The 7,500-nt window shown below is 31.8% G+C and overlaps 1 protein-coding gene across 3 annotated transcripts in view; it reads right to left on the reverse strand.

The window, feature by feature from the left end:
* The window catches only part of LOC144958957 (uncharacterized), a 54,847-nt gene that overhangs the window by 30,985 nt on the left and 16,362 nt on the right, over positions 1-7,500 (reverse strand). The gene's annotated exons all lie outside the window — the stretch shown is intronic.

Consider the following 7,500-nt stretch of genomic DNA (forward strand, 5'->3'; position numbering starts at 1 on the left):
TGAAATAATAATTATTAATGTGGCATTTATCTTATTTATCAGAGGAAATTCGATTTTAAAATGCCAAAAGTTAAAGGGTGTATAATTTCAAAATACAGTTTTGAAACAATGTGAAGCCGGGTGGGCATGGAAAGAAATATCAAGAAACAGTAGAATTTGAATATTCGACAGGACTCTGCTGACCCGATTACGTCTTCGCCAAACAAGCAGCTTCGAATTAAGAATTAAAGAAGCTGATTTACAGAGAAATGTTAAGACATGGAATGAGATAAAACAGTTAGCTCGGGATAGAGAAGGATGGAAACTGTTTGTTTGTGGCCTATACCCTGACCCAGTGTGAAAAAGGCAATGATGATGATGATGATGTCCTAAACCGCAGCCCTTTGGTGAAGATGGCTTTAACTCTCTCCTTACTAGCTTTTTGTGACCCATCTTCTCAAAACAGTGTTATTTCTGAACGAACCACGTACTTAAAAGCCGAATTTCATGTGAAAACTGGTCAAAAATATAAACTGTTGGCATTAGCACTCTAGATATGGTATCCATTCTCCTCAATAAAACATACAAACTCAACACAAGTCTGATATAACTGGCTATATATTCAGTTTTTAACATCTTATATATATATATATATATATATATATATATATATATATATATATATATATATATATATTATATATATATATATATATATATATATATATATATGACCCTTCGCCTCAAAACGATAATAAGTCGGGTTGGTTAAGATGTTGAAAATTGAATTTATAGCCAGAAATATCAGACTTGAAAGATTGATGGCCGATGCTCCGACTGTAGAAATGTCCACATATTATGTGACTCAGCGAGTCAAAAGAGTATTTTTCACAATGGAGAAGATGAAGAAAATTGAGGTTTATATTTGTAAAAAAATAAAAAAGAACCCACGAAATTATCTCCCCTTAATAAAGACTATTTTCAAAACTCAAATCTTACAGGTTTGGCTCAATATTCAGTTACAATCACATGGTTCATTCCGATTTAATACCGTTTTTAGTCTATTGGTCACATATATAATAATTAAGCCTTTCTTCATTGGGTTAGCCTAGATATCTGGGATGCTTGCCCTCACCATTCCTGTTCATCCTTGCCATTGATTGGCTAATGAAGGAAACCTCTAAAGGGAGAAAAAATGGGATACAGTGGACCCTCTGGACACAGTTGGATGATCTGGATTTTGCAGATGATCTGGCTCTTTTGTCCCATGCCCAGGACCAGATGCAAGCAAAAACCACAATTATAAACAGCCTCTCGGAATCAATTGGTCTAAAAATTCACCCTGCAAAGTCAAAGGGCTTGAGGATAGGTACGCGTCAAAGGGAGCAGATCAAAGTAAAAGATCAGGAACTCGAAGATATACACATTTTCTGCTGTCTCGGAAGTATAATTTGCAAGGATGTAGGCACGGAATCAGAGGTGAAAGCAGGAATAGGAAAGGCACAGGCTGCATTCACATCTTTGAATAGAGTTTGGAGAACTAAAGATATCTCCCTTTGACTAAAGCTAAGACTTTTCAACTCAAACGTGAAGTCTGTCCTACTGTATGGATGTGAAACTTGGAACGCATCACAGGCATGTTAAAGAAAAATGAATAGTTTTGTGATAGGGGATGAAGATTAATACTCAAAGTATCCATTTAATGAATTAAAACCAGCACTTATTCTTTGGCAAATTATGTGTTGACTTGTTACTGTATGAGTATGAGGCAATTCTGTTGATTTATATTAAAATACTTTTTTACGGGGATTAATACCTACATTCTGAACCTACCTTCCCTATACAATGTGCGAATACACTACAACTTCTATTACATATTTCTTTAAATCTAAAACATTCTCTTACTATCAGTCAAGTGTCAGTAGCTTTTCGACAATAAAAGGGAAATAAAGCGGGACCCGACGCTAGTCTATACGAAACTATTTGACTCCTATCTTGCCTATCTCCTTCCTTGCCACCCTCCTACATAGACGTGACAGGTTGAAATCCATATCATAGGAAGAGAGATTACAAATTCTAGATCTCCAGAGTATGATCTATAGAAGGCTTAATGGGGATTAATCCAGCTACATAATACTGTTTAATTTCTGTATGATTTTGATCCAACAGTCATTTCTACATTCTCTCCTTACAGGAGGTGGTGAATTAAATTATATTTCAATGTGTAAAACAACATTTAGACAATTTTATTTAGTTTATCGCTTAGTTAAAATCTGTGATGGTTTTGAATTCAAAAGAATAAAGAAATCGCAGGTTTTATTGATCAGTTTAAGAAAATGATCGGCATAGAATTGAATTTATTAAGAATATTATTAATCATAACCAAAATCCACCCATATGTGAATATTTTGTCGTGGATAGGTATTGAAGGATGTTATCATTATTAGCCTTTAGAGGAAAGAAAATATATTTTAAAAGTTGTTAATAATAATAATAATAATAATAATAATAATAATAATAATAATAATAATAATAATAATAATAAAAATAATAATAATAATGATAATAATAAATAATAATAATAATAATAATAATAATAATAATAATAATAATAATAATAATAATAATAATATATAATAATAATAATAATAATAATAATATAATAATAATAATAATAATAATAATAATAATAATAATAATAATAATGATGATGATGATGATGATGACGATGATGATGATGATGATGATGATGATGATGATGATGATGATGATGATGATGATGATGATGATGATGATGATGATAATAATAATAATAATAATAGATGGTATTTTTATAGAGCTTTTTCAAAAACATATAATTCTCAATGCGCTTTACTTTGGTTGAAAAAAAATGCATCTCATGTGCCTCAAATCATAACCATCCCCCTTATACACACACAGACAGACACACACACACACACACACACACACACTCACACACACACACACACACACACACGAAGACACAATTGAATATGCACACATAGTGTTATAATCATATTATAGTATGTCTCAGATTAAAAATAGGAAGACGGGAAAAGGAAATGATTTGTTTCTGATTTATTGGAATACTCTTCAACAGTCGTAACGTCACTTCCTTCATAATGACGCATGATAACTTAGTAACGCTGACTCTAAACTATCGGGACAATGGCGGACGCCCGTATGAAATATTTATCCGGCGAGCATAAAAGCGTATCCAGAGGAAAAAATCCCCATAATTTTGATCATGTTTTGAGTTTTATACATTCTGATCACTAGGCATATGAAAAGTTGTAGCCAACTTGAAGAATAAAAAGTAATAATTTTCTTTGTTTAGAACCAAGATGGCGGCCATTTACTGGCGGCGTGACATCAGACTACTGAATCCATTTAATAGCTGGTTGTTCTCTGATAGTCCTATGGATAGTATTCCAAACACGGGGTCACATGACAGAAAGGAATCACCCGCCAAAACAATTGTATTTAAAAAGAGGAACTAAAGGTTTATTTTTATCAGATGATGACAGTGATTTGGAAGTTGTGAAGTGATGTAATAGTTTTTTGAAATTAAAAAGTAGACAGGGACTACATTTATAACATATTATTGCCATTTTTAAATTCAAAACTCTCTCTAGCTTGACGGAAGAAAGTATACCCGAATCTCTTGATCTTAAAAAAATTGAGGTAGGATTTAACTAAATTTTGATAATGGTTGTTGTCATCTGAACACCTTGCTCGGAACATCTCGTATTGCTTCGAAATGTAAGAAATAATGTGTTATTATTCACGATTAAACGGTTTTATGAATTTTATTCGTAATTACGAAATCAGGTAGTAATACGCCCTCCTTTTTTATTATTATTCCCTCCCATTATGTTGCTATGATTTTATATACAGTGTTCAGTTTATATATTGTAAAAAATGAATGGATTTCTCGCCCGAAAGCCTGATCTCGTCTCGTATTACTACTTAATAGCTTCATGATTACCATTAAACTTAAACTCCGTAAAATTGTTTAAATGTGAATTGTGATACATAATTGTCATCTTAATCATTAATATTATTGACATCATAATCATTCGCATAATCGTCATTTCAGTCATTAATATTATTTCTATCGTAATCATTCTTATTATTGTCAATTAATCATTAATATGAATGACGTCATAACCATTCAAATCATTGTTATCTTAATCATTAATATGATTGACATTATAATCATTCATATTATTGTCATCTTAGTCATTATTATAATTGACATTATAATCATTAATATTATTGTCATCTTAGTCATTAATCTTAATCTAAGCTAAGATCAAAGCGCAGCTTTTGAAACTATAGATCACTCAATATTAATTACACGTTTGTCAAAGACATTTGGTGTATGAGGTAACGCCTTAGAATGGTTTAAGTCTTACATTGACGGGCGTAAACAATCAGTTCTGATAGACAACATAAAATCTAACCTACAAACTTTAAATTATGGAGTGCCCCAAGGTTATAGGCCCTCTCCTTTATACTCTCTTTACACAACCAGTGGGAGGAATAATAAGGAAGCATGAGGTCAGCTACCACTTGTATGCATACGACAACCAGGTTTATAGCTCTGACCATCCGTCTGAATTAGATTCCTTAACTAAAATCCTGGAAATTTGTTTAGAAAATGTAAAAATCTGGATGACTATAAATAGGTTCAAAACGGAAGTTCTTTTGTGTGATCATAAAAATATAATAAAAGTGAGTATAAAAATGGTATTATATACAATTGAAAACAAAAAAAATCTATTTTACTGACAGAGAAATAAATCTGTGTTTAGTTTTACTCTATCCTCTCCATGCATTGCCATATCGATAATTTATGTTAGACTTTATACGTCGAGCTCAGAAGAATTTCACAATTGGCTATTTTTTTTTAGAGCAAAGACTATCCAAACCCTCATTTCTTCTTTGATGTTATATAGACTTGATTACTATAACATGCTCATGCATTATATTCCATATGATAATGTTTTCAGCAAACTGCAGACCATTCAAAATCAAGCGCCAAAATTAATTTTGAAAAGGAAAAAAGTAGGTCTAATAATGTCACGCCTTTGTTTTGGACTTTACATTGGCTCCTTGTTAGATTTAGGATTACGTATAAAATTTCTGTAATGTACTATAATCATCTTAATGAGACTTCTCCAGCCTATATATCACATATGATAAATGTTTACACTCCCTCACGCTCTTTAAGATCCAACTCTCAATCAAAATTATTTGTTCCTGAAAAGGATCTAAGACCTATGCTGATCGTGTATTTACTCATGCTGTTCCTGCTATCTGGAATTATTTAACATTTATTGTTAGCAGCGGGGTTTTGGACAGTAATCTTTTAAAAAGATATGAAATTCTCATGTAATGAGAAGCTCGCTAGATTAAATAAAACATCCTATAATTTGTCAGATATACATTTGTTACTTCTGAATTCTCATGACATAAAATAATCTCTCTTCATCTGCCATTATTGTTAAATGTCAAAATAATCATTAATATTATTGCCATCATAATCATTCATATTATTGTCATCTTAGTAATTAATATTATTTTCATCTTATGCATTAATTAATTATAAATGTTCACCCGTGCCCCATGAGGTTTATCTGACCACTGCATGCTCTCACTACTCCCCACCTACCGCCGTTTTTAAACGTGTAAAACCAGTAAAGACAAGTGTACAGATTTGGAACGGAAATGTGTGTGAAGATTAGCGTGGTTGTTTTGAATGCACCGACAGAAATGTTTTGATCGAATCATGCAAAAGTGTGGATGAGCTGAATGACTGTGTGAGTGAGTATTTAAAATTTTGTGAACAACTAGTGAGTTGTAAAAAAGAAATAAGATACCATCCTAACAACAAGCCTTGGATAACAAAGATCTAAAACGATAATTAAACCAAAAGAAAACTCTCTTTACTAGTGGAAACAAAAAGATCTTAAAACAAAACAAAAAGAGATTAAGAGAGTTATATTTAGTTGTAAAGACAAGTACAAAAATAAGGTTGTGTATTATCCCCTATATTATTTACGATATACACGAATGTAGAAGTCAAAACCTGATTGTACCTTTAATAAAGTTTGCAGATGACGCCGCTCTTCAAGGCCTTCTAACAAATTGCAACGAAGTGGCTTATAGACAAGAAATTGATAAATTTGTGTGTTGGTGTGATGCCCACCACCTGGAGCTTAACATAAGCAATACAAGGGAACTAGTAAAGGAACAGATAAAACAGTTAAAATTAAAGGACCAATTCGTCCAGCGAGTTCCTCACTACTAATACCTTGGTGTACCGATTGATGACAGGCTCAAGTGGGATGAACACTTGAAAATAATTAAGCATACGATGTGCAGACTTACTTGTTTTTATCAAACCTTTCTCAGTTTAGAATGGATAAAACCCTCTGCACATTATTTTATAAAGCAGCACTCGCAAGTGCCTTGTCCGTTTGTATAGGAACTTGAGGAGGAAATTGCTTAGCAGTGGAAAGGAACACATTAAATTCAAAATTTAAAAATCCATTAAATGGTACTTAATGATGTTGACGAAGTAGATCTTTTATGCGAGAAATTGTGTATTAGTGAAATAACTAAAATATTAAATGACCAGTATAATCCACTAAGACCATCATTTATTATGTCAGGAAGGAGTTGTCGCCCTTTCTCTATTTCAACAAAAACAGAGAGACACCGAAAATCATTTCTGCCGTCCAGTATTAGGCTTTCTAATTACAAAAAAAAACACATTTTATATAAAATTCCGCTTTTTTATTTCAATTAATGTAAATATTGATTTATTAATTTATTTGTTTTGCAATCTTTATCATTTTCAATTTATATTGACAGATTTAACTATTTTACAGTGGTGAAATTATTCATATAAAGCTCGGCTCTGGCTATGGAACTGCTCCATGTTTATATATACATCGTATTCCGATTATCTTTTCATCTAATTGTGTAAATTGTAATAAGTCTGTGCAAAATATTTTCTGTTTGGGATGTAATAAAGTGTGCATATTCAATTGTGTCTTCGTGTGTATGTGTGTATGTGTGTGTGTGTGTCTGTGTGTGTATGTCTGTGTGTGTGTCTGTGTGTGTGTGTGTGTGTGTGTGTAAGGGGGGTGGTTATGATTGTAGGCACAAGAGATGCATTTTTTTTCAACCAAAGTAAAGCGCATTGAGCATTATATGTTTTTGAAAATGCGCTATACAAATACCATCTATTATTATTATTATTATTTTATTATTATTATTATATTATTATTATTACTAATCTTCTTCTTCTCTTTCTTCTTCTTCTTCTTCTTCTTCTTCTTCTTTCTTCAGCTTCTTCTCTCTTCTTCTTCTTCTTCTTCTCTCTTCTTCTTCTTCTTCTTTCTTCTCTTCTTCTTCTTCTTCTTCTTCTTCTTCTTCTTCTTATTATATTATTATTATTATTATTATTATTATTGTTATTATTATTAT

This window comes from Berghia stephanieae, chromosome 13, assembly GCF_034508935.2.
Source record: "Berghia stephanieae isolate SIO BIC M18660-M18661 chromosome 13, UCSD_Bste_1.3, whole genome shotgun sequence".
Classification (NCBI taxonomy): domain Eukaryota; kingdom Metazoa; phylum Mollusca; class Gastropoda; order Nudibranchia; family Aeolidiidae; genus Berghia; species Berghia stephanieae.